Genomic DNA, 22830 nt, shown 5'->3' on the forward strand with positions numbered 1-22830 from the left:
TCATTGGCTGTGGTCAGTATGACGCAGAGATCAGTGATTGGTTACTACTACGAAAGACAGATCAGAAACGAAACTGATACTGATTTTTCTTTACCGAGGATTCCCAGCCTGACGACGGGGAATATTCATGAGCATGTGAATCCATGCCAGACCCATGCTGGAGAACAACAGTTACAGGTAAGTAACTTGTTCCTTTTCACCACTATATACACTAAACTATCAAGTCAGAACTAAGCGTCCATGTTTGTCATCCACTGTGCAGTATGCACTTACTTATGCTTACAAGCCTGGATATTATTTGACCAATGCATACATGTGGTACCAATGTTTTAAAGTGTAGTATGCCCTGTTATCTCAGTACACCACATGCTAGATAAAGGGAGGGTGCCAAACATTTGAGCAGAGAAACCCATGATTTCCATCTTGTGTTCTTCCACCCTCCCAATTCCGTTACGGGTTCTGAACTGTAGTGTCCCACAGCTGTTGGTGTCCCTGCAGGGTTCATATTTGGCACTGTTGGTGTAGTTGTGTTGATGGTCCAAGGTTCAGAGTTGGCCATAGTGTGTCATAAATGTTTATGATAATAATGATTTGTTATTTATATATCACTTTTGCCAATGCGCTGTACATAGAACATATTTACATACAATTATCAACCAACTGAAGTTGTTACTCATTGATCAACCTCGGAATGATGAAAGGCTGAGTTAGCCTTACCGAGATTTGAACCTGCGACCTAAAGATCTTGCACAGATCACAGCAACGTACGCTCAACCCGCTGAGCTATTTTATCAGCATATATATATAGATAAATATAAATACATTCCATATCTTTGCTCATACCTGTGTAATTGAGATTGAGCGTCTTCAAGTACATGAGCTCCCACACTTTTATGTGTGGTATTCGAGAGGCCCCCGTTCAATACTATCACAGTCAGGTCCAGCAATGAGTGCCCATCTTGTGAGAAGTGTCAACCCACCGGTGTCTCTTTTGTGAGTCGAGAAGGTGTGTCTATGTAAGTTTGCTGTTTGAAGTAATTCCTGGCAAGTCTCAATCACATAATGGGCCTCATTAAACGGAAGGCGGTAAGGGTTAACGGTCACCGGTAAGGGTACCGGGGACCATTAACCCTTACCGCCTTACTACGAGGTCCCTTTGCGGGGCCCGACCTTAACGCCTGGTGTAGACCAGCCGTTAAAGTTGGGTCCCACAAAGGGATCTTGGTGCTAATTATGGTACTGCAATTTGCGGTACCGCAATTAGCTCCTTCCCCATTGCCATTATGCCCTATGGGGCAAAAATGGGAATGGGGAAGGGCCATGGAGAAAGGGGGAATTACTGCCCCGCCAACCTTGGAATGGGGTGGTAATTCCCCTTTTCTCCATGGTGGTACCGGTATGGTACTGGCGGCAACCATGGTGCTAATAGCACCATGGATAACCGCCTTCCGTGTAATGAGGCCCAATGTCCTTTTAGGCATTTCTTAACTTTGACGAGGTTTACAACATTGGATGATTGGCCGGTGTATGCCCCTTTTATATGTACCGTTTCGTTTTGGAGGGTAGTTATGGCAGAGTCGGTGCAGATGTGTTGGCAGGTTTTTCATCTCCTAGCATTGCATGGGTACCTTTTTTAATCTGGTGGAAATGGGGCTCTGGTCTGGAATTGTGATTGATTTATTTTGGTTGCTAGTATGCAGTTAGGGGAGTTTCCTTGAAAATATCTCAACCCTCATCGTCCCTGCTGAATATTGGTTGCAGGTCCTTAATAATTGTATTCATTTGTTAGTGGTGGGTGTTCAGCAGCTAACTTGGGTATTATCTTGCATTTTCTCCTTCTCTTTATTTTAGCAGGTTGTCTCTGAGTATTTTCAAAGTATTATCAAATTCCCTGTCAATTTGTCTAGCTGAGTGACCATTTTGCAAGAAGGTTGTATTGGTCGGGCAAGCTGATTTTCCCTTGCCTTCTTGTTGGAACATATACTTTGATATCAGATGGCATGGCTGTAGATGATATGTCATTGTGTATGGTTTCTCTGGAAACTTTTCCTGTATAGGTGTTTCTGCCTATCGGTAGGTTTTGTGAATACAACTGTTTGTAGGTGACCATTCTCCCTAATTGAAATAGTGGTATGCAGATAGTGTGCACCCCTATTGAAGGATTTCATGGTGAGCTTAAACCGTTCCATGAATCACTAAATGTCTTCCACCACTTTATCAGGAGAATCTTCACCTTCTCTTAAAATCAAGAAAATGGCCTTCATGTATCAGAGGTTTGTAAGTGGTTTCTGGACTTTTTGTTGGAAGATCTATTGGCAATGTCTGCCTTGAAAAGGTTTGCATACTGAGGCACAATTTGTATCCAAAATCTCTTCTTGCCCTAACATATAACTGTATACAATGTGTAGGGATGCCAGCATCAAAATGAATTCTGTTCAAAATATAGTTCAGAGCTTCTTCCATCTCTTGGTTTGTAACCAGCTTCCCCTTCCCCCATTCAAAATAGTTCACAAGATACTGGGGATCCCTTCCCCAAGAGTTCAACTCTTCTAGCTTTCTCAAAACAATACAGTTCCTTGGGACTCTTTCCCAGCTCCTTGGCATTGGTTCTTTTCAAAAGTTCAATATCTTGGTTTCAAAAGCACACAAATGATTGCTGCAAAACATAAACCTCTTGATGGATTCTTTCAATGGCTTCTTTATACAGTGTAAAAGTAGGCCAATGCGCTTTATAGCTGTTTGTGACTCAGTGACCTTGTAAATTCAAAGGTTGAAGTAGCTTTGGTTGTCGCATCTTGTTGCAGAATGGCGGTGAAAACGCTCAAATCCGCATGTATTAGCAAAAGTTACAAGACTCCAATGAAGACAAGTGCCAATATTGGATTATTACGTATCACTATTTATTGCATAGCGTAATTTTTTGTAATAAAAGTGCACATTTGGATGACACATGTTTCGGCCGCATGCCTTTCTCAAATCAGGGCAAAGTTAAGCATTTTGTTATTTATTCTTGTTGGCTCGCTTTGATTTGTTGTATTAATGGGTTAAATCCCACTTTGAGTGGATAGTACGGCCTTTCACGTCGACTTTCTGCGATCGCCTGCCGCCGAAACACGTGTCATCCAAAAGGGCACTTTTATTACAAAAAATTACACTGTGTAATACATAGTGATACATAATAATCCAATATTGCCGCTTGTCTTCATTGGAGTCTTGTAACTTTTGCTTCTTTATACAGGGCCACTGGGTCTAGGTGCAGTTGTCAGACCACACAGTACACCCATTACAGGTCACGCAACCAGTACCCTTTCTTGACTGCATTCCAGCCACGCCACTTTCATCCAAGGGCCACTCGGTCTAGGCGCAGTTGTCGGACCACACGGGTCACCCATTACAGGTCACACATCCGGTACCCTTTCTTGACTGCTTTTCCATCAACGCAAGTCTGCTGTTTCTTATTAGTAGTGGTACTTGCTCCATTCACAGGTGTCACATTCTTCTGACACTGTCCCATAATCGTGTTGACTACCGTGGCCTTGTTACATTGACTTATGTTCTCTTGGCTCTTGCCAATGAATGTTTCCTCTTAGCATACAGTTCCTTCAATGCTCTTGGCTCTGGCAAATGCAGGATTTCTCAGATCTTACAACTCTTAATGTTCTTTTGGCTTTACTAGCACCTGTTTCCCAGGTAATACAGTTCCTTGTATTTTAGCTATTGGCAATGCTTGGTTTCTCATAACCTGCATGTAACTCTTAGTGTTCTCTTGGCTTTGCTAGCACTTGTTTTTCATACCATACCCTTCTGGGTGTTATCTTGACTTTTCCAATACTTGTGTTTCACAAAATACAGTTCATAGCGTAGCGTTCGTTAATTCCACAGCCTTTCTTACACTAAACTAGTGAGTGCTCAAAACTTGTATTGGTTCTGTGCGATATTCAAAAGCACTTGTAAAGGTTTTCATTTTGTTTGTCATACAAAACATGCTCACCGCATATTCGCCTGCCAGTCTGGTGTATTCCACACTCACTGGTCGGAGCTTATGGCGTTGCAAGGTCTCTGCTGCCAAGGGTCTCTGCTTTCCTATGCGTAACATCGTCTTCCTCTCCCAGTGGCTTTTCGTAGCGCGGCTCCCCAACGATGCTCCACTTGCAGTACAGGATTCCCATGACTGCTTTGCTCGGTCACGCCGGTCTCCCTCGCACGGGTTGCCGGCTTCCAGCACACCTTAGCTTTGCTTCCTGCTGCATAAACTCTGCATCTGCACACGGGTTTCGAGCGCTCCTCTTGCCACACAGCTGGCCTGGAGTTCCTTTCGGTTGCCAGTCATTTGGTCGAAAACAATTGGTCGACTGGACAACTGGTCGAATCAATTTGGTCGAAAACCAAATGGTCGAATTTTTTTTTTTTTTTTTTACCCCTTTTTTTTTTTTGGGGGGGGGTCCCCCCCAGCCCCCTTTTTTTTCTTTCTTTTTTTTTTTCAACACGAAAACCCACAAAACACATATATAAATAAAAATAAAAAATTCGACCATTTGGTTTTCGACCAAATGACGTCGACCAAATTGCAGTCGACCAGTTTGTAGTCGACCAAATGACTGGACACCGTTCCTTTCCCGGCTGCTGCCTCAAAGCTGACTCGGCATCCACAGCTGACCCCATTTCCCTCTTAATTCTGGCTTTTAAAGCTTGCGCCTCCGTTAGTCTTCCAAAAAGGACTAGACCGCTCACCATTAAAGCAGTAGTCCTGCTTTACTTGTGTTGTCCTCCTCCTCGAATGGGGTTGATATGTGTCTGCATTCAGAAAATGACGATGTGTTATTCTAGTTATCCTCTCCTTTGTCCCAGTACCAAAATGAGGTTGTTATGTGTCTACATTAATAAAATGAGGATGTCTTGTTTTAATTGTCCTCTTCTTCATCTGAGTAGCATACTGGTATACTTTGGGGAAATTTTAGGGGAAGCACAGGGAAAGAGTTGACAAAAACCTACAAAGGCTTGAGGGATGGAGGGTTCGTTATGGAAGGGATTTGGGAAATACCATGTCTCACCTAAGGACGTCCTCTCCCAACTCCCCAAGTCTCAGGTGTTCCTCCCTCGCATCTCCACCCCCAGGGGCGGGATCCAAAAGCGATGGCCTTTCCCTAGCCACCCGAGAGGAGGATACAGGGGAAAAGAAGTGAGGATGGCCTCAGGTTCCTCACAGTATCCCTGACCACAACAGCACTACCCTTATCTGTTTGTCTTATTACGATGACCTTCTGCTTTCTAGAAATAAGGTTCTGTCCCCTATGTTGAGAAAGTCAGATCTCATACGCTTTCTGAGACCTTCGATGTAGGTTTTAAGTTTCGGGCTACGGCCAAATTGAGCTGTCCAGTTTGAGTCCTTTTTTTTGGTCTTCATTATCAGCGGCAGCCCTTTGTTCATTTCATTGTTATGCCTAGATATGTAGTCTTTCAAATTCCCGTGCACAGTTGAATATTGTCTAGTGCCTGGCTGGGGTAGAACGTCAATTCCTTATAGAGTCCAGACTGCACTCAGAATACTCTGCTGCTTTGTGAGTTCTTCTGGTGGGTTCACAGTGTTTTTATTTGTTGTGTGGGTCACTGTTTCAAGAAGTGCAGTGCGTTTATTTGTTTTCTTGTTCTTCAGAATTGATTGTTTCATTGTTTTAGATACTTTATTTATCTCCTGATCAAGTTATGTGGCCGGTTTTGTTCTCAGAGCCCTGTAGTGAAGTTTATCTCCTTCCTCTTCCTGGTTCTTTTGGAGTTGTGTAGGAGATTATTCCTTTTTATGATGCTTTCCTGCACGTGTGCTGACCATATACCATTATGTGGGTAGTCCTCAGTGGATTTCAGATTGTGAGTGCTTTTGGTATTAAATTGTTTCTTGCAAGCATTCAGGAAATATATGTTGCTGTCTAGTTGGGTTTCTTTCCCCTCCTGTGGCAGATACTGTTGTTCCTAAGGCTCAAGGACACCAACACAACTTCAGCCTAAACACACAGGTTTTTCAATGGAAGGGAAGAATGCACCAGTCATTATAATTCCATTATCCCGACAGAAGGCCAAGTTGTGAGCTAAAACCCATGAGTTTTTACCCACATCTGGTGGTCCCCTTTCACATGGTCAGGTTGACCTTGTGGACACCCAAAAGTCAGCAGATACTGCTAACTCCTTTGAATCAATTTTTAAGTTAACATTTACATTTGCGCTTCAAAAAGCTGGATTCTAAGTGTATATTTCTTTCGGAGGGGAATGGTAAATTTGTTAATTGGCTTGTGCCATTTGTACCGTGTCTTCAACTTGTGTGGTGATTGTATGCTCATCGCATCACATGTTTCATTTTCCCTTCACAGCTGTGAGGTACCAATACGACATTGTGACATCCAGAATGTCAGGGCCAGCACAGAGATGCATGCTGCCCAAGGAAAAGCGCCATTTCGTAGCTCCTTGCATGGTGCGAAATTGGTGGGAGTTATTTAGCTCCTGCTTTAAGCTTAGGACTGCCTGATTAGCTTGGAACCAGCAGTTACCAGGAACTATTTGTGGCTCCCCAGGCCAACTGGTACCTTACAAGCATGCCTGTGTCTCATTAACTTTGAGTATTTGAGGATGTTAATAAACAAGAATTTGGAAACATTTAAATGTAATGGATCATACATAATGGGCATAGAGGTAAAATGCGTCCCTCCCGCGGAAGTTAGATGTGCAGTTGATTTGTTGGTAGCTCCTGCCCGACACCCATGAGCTGGTATTCGCTCCTGGTCACCGATTCCTAATCTTCGAACACTGCCTTGTTTTACAATGAGGGCAGATGTAATGTTCTTCTGGCCAAAATGTCACCACTCTGCCGGTGGAGTCCTACTCGGGCATCTAGAGTTACCTCTCAGTATCACACGCCCTGCACAATGCCTCACTTGCTTTCCACGAGTGGAGTAACTGTGGCTGCCTATGGGACACTGGGCGTCTATTTAAATGATCTGATTTCATGACAGTGTGAATGAATCCCACATGTCAGTTTTTAGGAAGTGGAACAGCTTTGATGCATTGTGTGAATTTCTGCCCACACCCTGGCATTCACATTCGAGAAAAAGGCACCACATTCCCATATTCCCCCTTTGTTGTTGGATGAGAGTGCACTTTATGAACAACTTTGTGTGTGGGGCCTGTCAGCTCCCTATGAAAAGAACTGCTGAAAGCAGTTGCATCAAGCATCCTCAATGGTGTATGTAGGTCAGAATAGCTCTCCGTGGTTGTGTTCACGAGATATTACAGCGATTGCATCTGTGAAGTAATGGTATGCATTACCATGACACGGGCACATTTCATCAGCTTGAGGTTTATTCACCTGCTCTCAAAGTTACCAAAACAAGCAGAGTGTTTCATTGTGAGGGTCATTGGCATGTTTTCTGAAGTTATGGTGCACTCCATATTCAATTTTCCAAGAATGCGAGCACCATGGAACCTTCAAGTGCCCAACCTTGCCAAGAAGCCATTTCAACAGTATTTCAGGCTCATTGTTTGGAGTGCATTCGTATTCATTACAATGTGGTGTCAATCTTTCAGCAACGCCATGAATGATTACACAACATATTAAAAATGCCAGACATCCAGGGTCCAACCACTGCTACTGAGTTCAATCATTCACAGTAAAGACCATGAAGGCTGTGCTTGCCTGCTACATGACTACCCCCTGGTTCCATGCTGAGACCTCCTGTTGTGTGTTAGCATAGAAAGAGAAGCATCCATCACAGACACTGCCTATGCCTGCTCTATAATGCCATATCTAGCTGTTGAGGCTGTACCTTGTGTATGATGACTGTACTTGAGGTTTAACATGGCAGAAGACAGAGGTTCTTGGGCATTAGAGGCTGCACTAGGTATAAGGTGTTACCACCTGGGCACAAGGTTGAACCTTGCATTTAATGGCAGTACTATGAATTTGAGGCTACAACTAACTTACAAATACAGTAGACGTCATGCTAGGCTATATTATACCTGGCATGTGAAGCTATTGCTGTCATAATATAGCAGCAGCTGGTCACATAAAGTAATACTGGCATATTAAGGCAGTGCACCTAGGCTCTGGTAGCTCTGGCTGGTGTGCTGCCAGAATATCATGGCTGCGCCTCTGTTACATGAAGGCAGCAGGCTAGTGAATATATGATTGTATTCAAAATACCCCTTTGTCTGTTTTAGTTTGGCTTTATTGATCGTACACATATTGTATCCTTTTGTAAATCGGTGATGTCACTTCCTTTTATGTCACCAGGTTTAAAGGCCATGTGACATCACTTTCTGTGATGTCATCTCAGTGTGATGTCCCTTCCGCTACCCCCGGCATGTTGGCAAATTGACTTTCCTTCTGGTGGAGTATAATAAGCAAAATATGAAGCCAGATCAGGAGTATTCACCCTTTGTACCTCACAGGCCAACTCATAGGAGTTTAAACAATTTTAAGTACCATCTTTCACATCCAACACATTCAGCACGTCCTTAGGCAATCTGGATGAGGAAAGGTGAAGGCCATTTCCATTACCTGATGTTGATCCACTGAAACTAGGAGCTCTAGAAACCTTCAATTCTTTTCAACTCTAGGTAGTGGGCCAGGTCTTTATATTTTTATTCCTTCTGAGCAGCAAGCGCTTTTCCCCATGGCCACTTTCCTCTATTTTCAGGCCTACCTGATAGGCGCTCTCTCTATCCTGGGCAGCCAGTCCAGCTTCCCATTTTCTGGCATCTGCTTCCAACTGAGGCCTTTTTGGGCCAAGCTGAATTTCTCAGAGTCTTAAGATTCTCCTTCTCCATGTTCAGGAGATACATAGCCCCAGAGGTGGCCGCAAATATGGTAGTAGGGAGGCTGGAAACAGTATGAGAGGTAGACTCTATCTGAAAGTCCATAATACCTTTGGCTAACTCTGCTTTGTTGCCTAAGATCCCTAGCAATGCAAAGCTCCTTAATTGGTCAGGCGGTAGCTTGCTAAGGGGTCTCTGCTGTGAAGCTCCACATGCCTAATGCCACACTCACAGTAAACTTTGCCTGATTCACTATTAGTGTGTGGGCCTGTGGGTGAGCACTTCAGTGATTTTTCACCAAGTCTTTACACCTGTATTCCTTCGCTTGCCACCACTTGGAGGTTTTTCAGAATACTACTGGTTGTGGGTTCTGGGTAGCCAACTTTAGTGTATCTGCAAATGTTTAAGCAAATGTCTAATGAAACTCTCACTCGGTTCTGATGCTGATCAGTCAGGTTTAGACTAAGGACATTAGGAGCTTGGTGTAACATAGATAATATACACAAGAGATTGTCAAGCAACAGATTGTCCTCAGAGGTAAGTGTACATTCAATTAACAACACAGATAACTTAAACTAGAATACTACAAATAAATACCACACACAAGTACAGTTAGGTGTCCAACTGGTATACCAACACAGCTTAGATTGAATCAGTCTTAGGTAAATATTGTAACAGCAACCTAAAGTGGTGACAAAATATGTTTAACAAGTTAGCATAGGCCTTTCAAATTATAAGGTGACATATGCACAACATTACGAAACTTAATGAGTCCAACCCTAAGCTATGAGCAAGTGTTCAACCATATTCTAGGTAAGTAACGCATTTTTTGGGTGCTTTTGGTTGAGTTTTCAAATGAAAGTCACAGTTCTCCACTAGAGAATGTAAGGGCTGATTTCAGTAGGTACATGTGATAGTGATACATTTGGGTATATCACATATAGGTTTTCTGCATAAGGATGGGGTGCGGATACCAATCCTGGAGGTCTAGAAAGAACCCCAGATAGGATTCTGATACCAAGGTTCCACCCGCAAAGGTAAGGCAAGGATAACTGCTGGATAGGACTTTACCCCCAAAAGGAAAAATGGAGACCACAGTGACTAAAAAAACAGGTATGCTCACCAGTCCCTTGAACCCAACCAGGATGACCATCAACCCTTCGGTAAGTCTAGGCCTTCAGTCATTGCAGACCCCTGGTCTAGGCCATCGGCGATGTCAGCTCTCACCATAAGATGTGGTGATTAAGGTCCAAGAGTTGCAGTGCAGAGATGGCTTCATGGGAAGGCAAAAGGGGCCCTTGCTCCGGGCCAACACCTTGGGGAGGGGCGGGGCACAAGGATGTCTGATCTAGAGAAGTGAGTTCCCATTGTTCACCAAAGTTTAAATAGCACACAACAGGATATTTTAGGGCATGCTGCAGAGGGTTTATACATATTGCCTGTCTGTTGTTGACAAGTAACGTCTGCTCGGATCAATTCATCTTGAAATGCTTTCTGTGTTCACTGTGGTAGGCATAGTTTGTGTGTTCACTGTGGTACAACGCACGCAGTATTCTCACTGGTTACATGTGATAAGAATTCTGTGTTTCTTCAGTAAAAGTTTTTAGGTAAAAATGTTGTTCGTTATTTTAGATTTGGTAAAATCACTGCATACCATTCTATATTGACTATATTGTCAATATAGACTATATTGGGGACTATATTGATCATGTGCATTAGCCAAAGCTGAAATGCACGTTAATATATTTGAGTGCTGTGATGGTTCAGAAGATAGCTCAGTGTGTTAAGCACTCATTGCAGAGATGCATGTTCATCTGCAAGATTACAATACCAAATTCCAGCAAGGCTGACTCAGCCTTTCCTATTTCTGAAGTTGATAAACCTGCATGTATATGCACTTTGTTTTGTACCACAATAGGTCCTATTATTACCAATGTACATGCACGCAGTTGCCATAAAAACTAGCATAGCATCAGTATGGTGTAGGTCTAAAAAAACATTCCTTCAGATATGGGTTGTAAAACCTACACAGCCACCCCCACTGATGAGCATGAAGTTTTACTCTGGAGAGGTGATTATGTATCCAAATCCAAGACACTGGAACGAAAGCATTCATGCTCATATTCTGGCCTTGCCGTCAGACGATGCAGTGATCCTGAACAAATCATCTTATATCACAAATAGAACTGCGCTGTCTTCTGTGAAAAGCTTTGCCTTCTCACATGCAGGTGGTATTGGTTAGCCCATTACTTTTTTAGAATTTAAATTTTTATTTTCACAGTAAGCAAACATAAATAAATGAACAGCAGTCCATGAAATTCACACATATCAACCAAGTGAAAGCAAAGTAATCAATTCGCCATAAACAATCCAAACATCATATAAACATCAAAAATAGAACAAGAAGGAAGAAAGGAAAAGAAGAAAAAGAAAAAGAAAAGGAAGAAAGAGAATAAGAGCGTAGGAGTAGAAGACATAAACCAAACATTTCAATGCAAAATACTATACCTCAGACAAAAGGGCATTACAAAAACCATCACACAAACTATAGGTATTATACAGATTATGAGTGTTCAAGGGTAAGTACATAATACCCCAGATCAAAGATCAGGTTTATCCATATGCATCAAGAAAGCAGCTCCAAATGTCCCAAAATGTTTCAATGTCACCAGTGAGTTTGTAAATGGCTTTTTCATACGTTGAAACAGTAAGTAGCTCCTCCACCCAGTCATCAATGTTAAATGAAGTACTTGATTTCCATGACCTCAATATGAATTATTTAGCAACCATGCATGCACGAAGCAACCAAACTCTCTTACCAAAGTCAATTTCCTCCAGAGAAGAGTCATCACCCAAAATCAGTAATGAAGCATTCATGGGGATTGTGACATCAAAGACCAGACTCAACCTCTCCCGAACCTTATCCCAGAATTGCATCGTCTTGGTACAGGACCACATCAAATGACTCAGAGATCCTCTCGAACATTTACACTTCCAGCAAAGATTGTTGTCTAAAAGTCGTCTCCTGAATAGTTTCTCCGGCGTCCAATAGGCCCTAAACAACAACTTAGTTTGAGAAGCTCTGAGGGACCAATCCAAACTTACCAAACAAGTGTTTTCACAGCACCTCCGTGTTATGTTTCCCACGACACGCCCTGTTTCTGCCAGACAACCCACAGGCACACGTACTAACCCCTCTACACTTCAAAACAAGGGTATCCCACGCACACATTCCGGCATACGGAGGTTGCGGCCTCTCACCCGTTATGCCAGAACATTGTTTTTTGGATCAGGTGTTTACCGGCCTTCGCATCGCTGGCGTCTACAATGGAAACATCTGCTGGCCCGCAACGTTCCATATTGTCAACAAAGATCTACACGTCACGTGATCGGGCCAAACGTCACGTGACGACAACACCTCATATGACCACATCATATGACCATTCCAGCATCAGGTGACCTTCCCTATTGGCTCAAAAGGCGTCCTGAAATCGATAGCGTTGCTTCACAGCTGTTTACCTTCAGGACTTTACGGCGCTTGTTCGCATGCTTGAATCTCGTTACTACGACCTCGGATATTGTCTACTGGATTGCCTTGTCTACTGGATTGCTTTGTCCACTTCTTGCTTCTTACACGTTACTAGACCTCGGACTCTGTTTACTGGATTGTTCTGTCAACCCCTGGCATTCGTTACCCGACCTTGGTTTTTTGGAATTGGACTGTCTTACGGATTTCGTTTTTGGATTCAGTGACTTTGGCCATTGGCCTCCTGCTAGGCGTTTGCCTGACCTACATTACCACAAGCCTCTTGTGTGCCGCTATCCAGGGTTTGGATACCAGACACCCACCTTCCACACCGAGAAGCTCACCAAGCCCTCTGTCCCGGGTTCACTGCCTTTTTCCATCACGGTACCACTTCCCGTATTTCTAGGTAAGAGGTGCTTTGTCTCCTTGCTGGGTATACCTTGTAATAATCGCACATTATCTGATAACCACTCATTGCCTTACAGAGCTCAAGGGGTCCTTCTGGCAGTTCCCGGTTCCAGACATGACGGCTCACAAAAAACCTGTGGCCTCAAAGACTGCACAGGCATTCTATACCAATTGTCTGTGTGGTACTTGGGGACGGAGGCATTATTAATCTCCACGACCATCAAGATCTTAACACTCCGCCAACATCTGAAGTTAACATCTTCCCCCAATTCCTCCGCCCAAATTGCAGGCAATCTCGGATCACCCTTCCGAGTAGCTGTTATAATTCCATACATGGTAGAAGCAGGGTGTGAGGCACTCAAGCATACAGATAGAGCTGTCCAAGCAGGACTCTGACCCATTACTTGATCTTTCGTTTCATGTAGGCCATTTGAGAGGAATGGGTTCTAGACAGAGGAGAGCGGACTAGCTTTTCTTTGTACAATTAAAAGGCTTCTGTATATCATACATAATCCACATGCCTGTGTTCCGGGTGTATTTAAAGTTTTAAAATACAAAGGAGAAACCCAGGGGAATTAACCTAAGCCAAATGCCAAACCCAGTACATCCACTATGTGTCTTTGTACCCCCACCAGTGACCCCAACTTCTGCTATGCCAGCTCAACTGTACTAATTTTCACTGCTACCTGCTGCTTAACCCAACTAGTATGACACTGGGTTTGTATCTGCATTGACAACCACTTTAGTCTGTGTTTAATGCCTTAATCTAGCCTACTACACCTTGTATGCCCTGCTGGACTAGCCTACAAGCATTGTGTCTTTGCATACGGGTCTATCCTACTGCCTTTAGTGATGGTGCCTTGTGAGACTAGCCTATTAATTACTATGTCTATGCATATGGGACTAGCCTACTGTCCTTATTGATGGTGCCTTGTGAGACTAGCCTATTAATTACTGTGCCTATGCATATAGAACTAGCCTATTGTCGTTATTGAATACACCCTTGGGACTAGCCTCTGAGTACCAAGCCTATGGGTCTAGCCTCTTAACCTCTGCATTTTACACATCAGCTCTCTTACTTACTCACCATGCGGATGCTGTTGCTCCTCATTGCTTTCTGTCTTTTTACTTTACTCGAGAATCCACCTGCTCAAGGTCCTATATTTTTACCGCACTGCAAACCTCTCCACTGTTCTGCCGTCACAAAGACATCCATGTATATTTTACCTTTGCCACACTGCCACACGGCTCATAATATGTTTGAGTACCTCAGTACCCCCTCCCTCAACCCGCCCTCACCTCCCACGCCTAAATTATCTCCCAACTCTCTGCTCACTTCTTCCGACCTAGTATCCAACCCGTATCTTAACTCACCAGTCCTATGGTTACAGCACTTTGCTGGCAAACCCACACCTAACCAACCATGCTCTGTTCTCATTAGAAACTCTAGACTCAGGTCCAGATTTCATCTTACACCCCGCCAAATGTGCATGTCGCACCCAACAGCGGAATCTGTTCTACCTTCTATGCCCACGCTACCACCAGTCAGAAAAAATACCCTCAAAGAAACAAAGATCAAGGGTGCTCTCATTAATGCTAGGTCCCTCCCGGCCCATGCACTTGACATTGCAGAACTTATTACTACCCATGACCTCGACTTCATTGCGATTACTGAGACATGGCTTCATGCTGCATCTGGCCCAGTCCTTTCCCTCGCTCTACCCAATGGATATTCTGTTATCAGATGTGACCGTAACACAGGCCAGACTAAAGGTGGTGGTGTTGCCTTTATTCACAAAGACACTGTCAACATTAGAATTACATCAAACTCACAACTTCAGTCAGCTGAATTATTATCTGTCAAACTCGCTATCTTTCCTAACAAAACAGCGACCTTGCTCCTCTTCTACAGACCCCCAGTCCCCCTTAAAACCTTCAATGAGGATCTTACAACCATCCTACTAGAAAAAATTCAAACAAATTCCAAAATCATCTTACTTTGCGACCTTAACCTTGGACTTCTTGACCCCAATGGCCAGCCTACATTGGAAATCGCAAGCACGCTCTCTAATCTAGGCTTCACACAACGCGTATGTGAACCTACTCATATTAAAGGCTGGACACTTGATTGGGTAACCGACCGTAACTGCGACATTAATATAGAACAGAACACTTCATGTGCGTGGTCTGACCACCACATTATCACCTTCAATATCCTAGCCAATAATTCACATACTAAACAGGACATCGCACCCACCATATCCACAAGAAACAAAAAGGATATCACTTGGGACAAACCTCTCCCCATCATACTGCCCATGCTTAATAAAATTGCGCGATCATGTACAGACCCTACCACCCTCGTGGATGTATACAACTGCACTGCATCACTAACAAAGACAACCTAGTAGTTGCTACTCTCAACTACAATGAAGTCTTTCTCCAAGCTAAAAAACAGACATACAACATAGGCATAACACAAGCTGAATCTAATACTAAGGACTCTTCAAAATCCTGAAGGAATTAGAATCGCCCTCCTCCTCTCCTGACACATGTAGCAAAGACAGCACGTGGTGTTCCAACATCCAAAAAGCACTGTTAGAAAAGATAGCTATGCTCCAGTCAAAATTTAATAATAAAAAAAACTGTCTTCATAACACTATATTATCTAATTCTTCAACCACCTTGTCAGTGCTCATCCAGGCACCATTCAACTTCTCGCCACTTACTATCCCAGAAGTTGAAAGTATCATCAGCAAACTCAAACCATCCAACTGTCAGGGTGATACTTGTCCCGCTCCCATCATCAAGGATGCTGCTCACAAACTAGCCCCTTTCATCACTGCTCTTATCAACTCCTCTTTCAACACTGGCATTGTCCCCGACAACCTCAAGGACGCCTGGGTCATTCCCCTCTTAAAGAAACCAACATTGAACGCCAACATACCAACTAACTACAGGCCTATCACCACCGTCTCCTTCATACTTAAGATCTTAGATCGTGCGGCTTACCTGCAGATACAGGATTACCTGGAATCTAACCATTTCCTTGGCCTAAAAGAATCCGGCTTCCGCCCTAGGCATGGAACCGAGACTGCACTTATAGACCTTAAGACACAAATTGAGGACCTTAAAGACAATGGCAAATTAGCTCTGCTACTTCTCCTTGATTTATCAGCGGCATTTGATGTTGTCAACCACCACTTCCTCTGTCAAGACCTCGAAAGTGCTGCTCATTTTTCAGACAAAGCCACCACCTGGATCAGATCGTTCTTGAATAACAGATCCATGAGGGTCTTCTCCCCCTCCCCCATGGCCGACCCTTCACCAGTCCTATGTGGGGTCCCACAAGGATCCTGTGTTTCCCCCACACTTTATAATGTGTTCACCAAGCCATTATTTGACATACTTGACTATCTGGGTGTTACATACACCAACTATGCTGACGACACCCAGATACTCATTCTGATCACGGGTGACCACATTATTGACACTAAAGCCCTTAACGAGGTTTATCAAGTCATACAGGCTTGGATGGCCCAACATGAGCACTGTCTTAACGATGACAAGACAGAGCTCCTCATCCTCGGTTCACAGAATCGGATTACTTAACTGGACCCGTCCTTCAGAGCCTTTAACATTGATGGTAACACCATAAAGGTCTCTAACAACACCAAAACCAGCAGAATCTACCTCGACCCCACACCTTCGCTCAACAGACAAACCTACACCGTCATTGCAGCCTCGGCACACACCTGCAAACTGATCTCAGCTTGCCACCCGGTCCTTAGCACACCCAACTGCATTAGGCTCGCCAGGACCTTGGTTATGTCCAAACTAGACTACTGCAATGCACTATACCTAGGGACTAGTCAACGTAACGTAAACAAACATCCGGTTATTCAAAATAATGCCATTAGGGCTGCCCTCACCGTTCCTAGATCTTCACACATTTCGGACACTAGACGAAGCCTTCACTGGCTATCGGTCTCCCAAAGAATTTCTCTTAAAACCCTTGCCCTCACACATAAAAGTGCGAACAACCAGGCCCCGGCCTACTTGGCAAACCGATTCATTCACCACTCCTCAACACGGCCACTGAGATCTGCCCAATTGCATAGGCTCAACATACAAAGATATAAGCTCCAAAAAGCGGGCGGGGTGAGCTTCCCTGTCCTCGCCACTAAACTTTGAAACTCTATGCCCAACCCTATTAGGACTGAGCCATCGTTCCACTCCTTTAAAAACAAAGCCAAGATCTGGTTGGTGTCCCTTGACGTTTAGATTCTTACGCCATATCTACTCTCCTTGCATAAGGGTAACTGTTTTAAATATGCCCTGCTGTTCATCTGTAAAATGTAATATAATATCTGTGTTTTTTGCTGCTTGTAAATATGTACATCTGTATCTTTGTTTTTGTGCAAATGTATCTTAAGATATGCGCCCAGATGCCTTTGGGCAAGGCACCTTCCACAAATAAATCAAATCAGATTAAATGTTTTAAGATCTCATCAATTAGTATGGTGGTACTTATATACTTAACTTGGTGACGGAGACAATGACGCTAGAAGCATTCGCATTTTGCATAATATGCTTCCATAATATTATAATTTTAACAATTATCATGTTGGGTTATGTGATTTGTGTACTTTCCTAGTCAGTTCTGTAATCCTGGATTATTTCAATTCATCATAAGAGCTGGAAAAGAGATTGGGCAAAAATCTCAGCTTCACCTCTTAACAAATGCGTGATCCTTTGCCTCTAGCTTAATCTCGTATTGCCTAACTTGTCAAAATTGCCAGTCCCTGTACCTTTCAAAATTGTCAGCTCTTCAGAGTAATTTGACGAAGAAGGATCTCTGCTTGGGTTTCCACAACTAGGGAGGTCCCACTGGCCACGACAGGTGAGATGAGCTGGTAAAGCACAGGGTTTGCAGGCAGGAAGGATGGAAGACTCCAGCTCCAGCAAAGCTCCTCTTTGCAGAGCGCGGCAGCAGAGAAGCAATGTCTAGGTCCAGCAACAAGGGTGCACTGATGGTTTCCATGAACCTGGCAGTGCAAGATTTCAGCAACCAGAGACGTCCCCACGCTGGATGATGTGTGCCAACTACAAACTAAGGACTCTAAACTGGTTAGCGCTGCCAGTTCAAGAGAAGATGCGCCATGGAGCGTCTCCCCGTTCCAAGAAAGAGCAGCGCTTTGCCAGGGCTTCCAGGGCTTTCGGCCAATGACACAATGAGCTTTTGGGTGCTGGTGGCCCAAGCTAAGCTCTTATATCAACACAATGACAAGAGTATAGCTTAGCCTCAATGCCCAGCCTAGTCATGATTCTCAGGTTGCAGAAGAATAGCAAAGCTCTGGGCACTGACTGTGTACCAATGGGCATATGTAATAATGGCCCCATGATATGGGCCACTGTACTGCTTCATGTTTTCAATAAAATGCTTTCTATTATTGCTATTCCCCACTCTTGTAGAACTCCTTTTATTGTTACATCTTCAAGCAGTGAGATGGGGTACCCCATTTCCCTTCTTGATGGTATTGGTCAATTATTCATGAAACACCCGTCTCAAACCCAGACTTGGGAATTAGTGCATGGAACACATTCATCAGGACAGGAAGGTAGGCTTTTCAGGGGGAGTGGGTACAATTGATCAGGGGTTCATACCGTTCTTAATGACTGGAAAATACACCACGCTGAAGAAAACCACTCTTCAGACAGCCTTAGAATTTACGAATCGCACCCTTCTTTGGGCGGCTCATCAGAGCTAAAGTTGTCCGTAGGGCTAGTCAAACCTTTGGAAGCCTTCCATTTGGAGAATAGGGCCCCGGCTCGATATTAGCTGTTTGCTTTTCAAGCTCAAGTGAGACAGGCAGGAGTGATATCCCCCACTCTAACATTAAGCGACCTAGATAAGTAACACAGGAATCTGGGGCTGGATGTTCTGTCGGCTGAAGCGCAGGAGGTATCACTTTTTCTGATTTCTGACAATGCTGTTTTGTCCAAAACGAGCTTGACCCACACTTCTTACTGGAAGTCCTCAGCGCATATTGTGATCAGAAGCACCTTCATGTCACTAAGTCAAAGATTGTGATAGTTGGTTAAAGATGTCAAATCAGCCTGTTTTCCAGTAAGGAGGTCCCAGTAAGAAATTTGGATCTAGCTGATTTTGCAAGGGTTTTTTCCGCTGTCAATTTACTTTTGTTTTTTTTTTAAATGCATTTAGCCGCATATTAATCCCCCAACCTTAATTATGGCCTCGTCTATATTTCAGGCAAAATGCACTAAGAAAATGTCAATGAAATTGTCAGTGAAACAAAAAGCTGCGCACTAAACTACCTATCCGAGAGATTCTACTATCTTGGTCTCATAGTTTTGGGTTATATTAATTGGGTAACCCAAGTGGGGGGTATGCAGCAGTGCTGGCCCAGGTCGCCCATGGGGATAGAGGTGCTAATTGCATTTAGTCAAACGTTTGGGGGTCGGGGGTACTCTGTAGGGAATTCGGGCCCACCAAGTAAAGCATGTTCTGCTGAGCTGATCCAGGGCTGAAATGTGAAGATATTCAAAGGTACCTGATGGTCATCTCTGATTATACGTTTTGCACCAGCTCATTTGCCTCTCTTTGGGAACCCACCCCTAGCTTCCATGCCGTGCAAATTGGGTTCACTGCCTATTATCGATCAGGCCCCCCTAAGGCTGGAACGTAGGGTGGGCCAGCGTTTGGGCAAACCCTCATACCACCGTATTTATGCACACCCTTAAGGAAATTCTATCCTATGAAAATCCTTTCTCTATTGGGACAAATTCAGGGATTTTCTCCCTCTACCCAAGGGGCAGCCACCCTATTTGGGACTAAGGAGTTGAGCCTGCTATGCCGAACACTGCCTAGGGGACAGACCAAGTGGATCCCACGGGGGTGACCCACCTTTGGAACAGGCAATCCCTAAACAGGGATATGTGTTATCCTCCTTTGTCCCAGGAATCTGGAGGGTCTCCTGCAGTGGGGAACGCTCGAGCAGCAGCCAAATAGCATCACGACGAACCGATGTCGAAAGCCCTGCAGGAAGGCAGAGGGAAGGGAGCTACTGATCCGACACACGCAGAACTTCTTGAAGAAGCCAGAACAGAGAAGCTGCATCCACTTACCTGAATGCCTACCTGCAGGAGCACCACAGGGAGGCAGATGGTAAGTGGTTGCTCCTTGGAGCCTGACCGATAGCGTAAGGGTGGAATTCAAGCAATTAGACACTGGAGCGGGACGCGAGCAACCAGACCCCAAAGCAGGATGTGAGCAACCAGGCTGAAGGTGGGGTGCAAGCTTACAGGCTGCCAGGTGGGGTGCAACAAACCATACCCCAAGGTGGGGTGGGAGCAAAAAGACCCTAAGGTAGGATACAAGAAACCAGGCACCAATGTGGGCTGAGAAAAACTGAATCGCAAGAAGAGGGGTGGGAAATCCGAGACCCCAGTGAGGGCTAAAAACCAGGAGGCAGTTGGGTGGAAAAGACACCACGATGTTCCCTGTATGGTAAGCTGAGGAGAAGGAAGATGACGTGGGAATAAGCCCAGGGAGGAAAAGAGACTGACCAAAGACTGATAAGTTACCCCAGGATGGGAAGTTGGAAGAGACACTTGCAGGTACCTTAGCTGGAACTGTGTATCAAGCAAGAAGTCCTTATGTGATACAGAAACATTACTCCGGGGTCAGAAAACAGCCACCATTCTATCATTTGGGTAAAAGATCCTTATGATACCTTTTGCGTTAAAATCGTTTTGTTGTTGTTGTATAGTGATAGGGACTGGAATCAGGTTAGGAGAGGTTTTCTGGACGGCGGGCTTGGATTATTTTGTTAGACATCCTGACAAGCATCCTTATAGACTCTTTTCTTTAAAGAATAGGGCTGAGAAAAGTAGGGATAGTGTAGGTTTTTGTGTTCAAAATAAAGAACCACGTTACCCAAAATACCATCTTGTACGTCTCCTGAGTCTGACTTACTACACTATCCAGGGTTGACCTCAACTAAGGAGGCGTCCCAAAAGTGATTCTGGGCATGCCATTCAGGGATAGAAAAATGTATGTGCTGTAACCATAGTGCATAACAGATAAAAGAGTAAAGAATGCACCTAGCACTAGGTCTTCTCTAACCTAGTTCTTCTGCCGAGCACTAGCTATCATTGTACTCAGCAGGCTCCTCCTAACAATCTCTCCATGACGTGCCACTACAAGCTCCAGTCTTTGTGAAAATCAGGTGTGTCCTTCCCTTTGCCCCTCTTGCAGCCTTCACTGCGGATCAGAAAGGTTTTTCTTTTTGCTGCTTTCCCTACATAGACACCAGTGGAACCCCCTTCCTTTTGCTATGATTTAGAATCTTTGCTGACTTTTCGAGGTAAGTAAAGGCTTTTTTGCTTTACTTACCTTGCTAAGCTCATCTGTTTTGGGCGCACTGGCTAGCCCCTTTGGCTATCGGTACAGGAGAACTTGGTTCTCCATACGGAAGTTCTCTGTTTATTTTTCCTGCGCACATCACCTTATGTCAAGTTCAGCAGAGACAATTTGTATCACTGCAACATTGTGGTTACCTGCATGATGTCTAGGATGGGCTGGTGGCAGTGGATACTTTTGTAGTTTCTTTTTATGGTCGTGTGCACTCTTGCATTTTATTGCATAATGCCTATTAGAGTACTGTATACTCTAAAATGCCTGTGCCAGGAGACCTTTGCCTGTCCTTTAGCCATCTTGTAGCTTGATTTTCTTCCTGCCCTGGAGTGGCCAGATTTCCCATGTAGGGTAAGCCATTTCCCAGGGAAAACATCAGCTTTTGCGAACAAAGTGTCAGTCTGTGTTGGTGGCCAGATGTTGGGGGATGGGTAGGTCTAGGGGGGTGAGTAAACATACCTGTATTTATAGGGTTGTATGGATGTAAAGTCCTAGCCCTCTCTCCCTTTCCTCATCTTGAACAGTAGTGTTCTGGCGTGGGATTCCTCCCTGGGTCTCCTTTAAGGTGGTTGGATTAGGAGATATTTTTTTTTTTTTGTTAAAGACTTTACTCTGGATTTTCCTAAACTTTGGAACACGCAAGCTGCTTGTAGGCTCAAGTCAACACATCTTCAGTCTTCCTAAAGTGACTCCTAGCGTCCTGAAATACTTTTATTTGGGTGTGTAACTCCAAGGTCACTAGGACCTTGATTGGCTAGCTACGGAAGAACTTCCTAAGGGTTGAATTCTAATTTTGTATATGGTGGTTTGTAACTTCTTCATTCTAAACCCATTAGTTCGTAAAGTTTTGATTGCTTACATGGTTCTATTTATTTAGTCACTAGTTTTGCTAACCCTGTAGTATATTGAAAATTGATGCTAACTGCATGTAAATGTGAAGTGTTAGTGCTCTTAGCAGAGCACACAAGGGTGCATGTGTATGTGATAGTAGTGAATGTTTTAGTGTGTTACCTGTGATTTTTAATTGATGAGTTTGTTCTAAGGCCTCATCAGATAACTGCATTTTTATACATTCTGCCTAACTTGTATATTTAAGAGTACTCTGCATGTGCTTAACTGAGCCCTTCACCACATCCACGCCCTCCTAACTCTAAACCTCGCTGCTCATCCACACTACCCAGATAGGGTTTGGCTGGGCATTAGTGTTTTAGTATTTGTCACTGATCATCAGAATAGGGTGGCCCTCAGAATCCGTCCTCAGGGCTGATTCGAAAAATCCATTTTAGCGGCCGATTACAAGGGTTCTTTATTGCACTTCTTGTTTACCTTTTGTTCCCTAACCCTTCGCCAACCTCTTACAGCAAAGTTGCTCCATCTTTATTTTCGTCTTGGGGAATTGAGGAATTGCTGTTCTGCTGTCAAGCTACTAAACCTACTAAACCTCAGTTCATTCAATTTGCTACTGTACAGATAATATATAATGCATGCACTTCCCGAAAAAAGTACAGTACAGCTATCAGGAGGATAGCTCAGGGGCAACGTGCTCGCCTTGGAAGCAAGACCACAAGGAGCAACACAGGTTCGATCCCCGCTGCGCTTAGAAACCTCTGGCTATTAGCGCGTAATAAATAACCAATCATATCAGTCGCCTACA

General features: G+C 44.0%; 1 protein-coding gene across 1 annotated transcript in view; it reads left to right on the top strand.

The window, feature by feature from the left end:
• The window catches only part of LOC138511357 (tetraspanin-36-like), a 277296-nt gene that overhangs the window by 238512 nt on the left and 15954 nt on the right, over window positions 1-22830 (top strand). The window lies entirely within an intron of this gene.

Source organism: Ambystoma mexicanum, chromosome 6p (genome assembly GCF_040938575.1).
Source record: "Ambystoma mexicanum isolate Mex_15411 chromosome 6p, UKY_AmexF1_1, whole genome shotgun sequence".
Taxonomy (NCBI): domain Eukaryota; kingdom Metazoa; phylum Chordata; class Amphibia; order Caudata; family Ambystomatidae; genus Ambystoma; species Ambystoma mexicanum.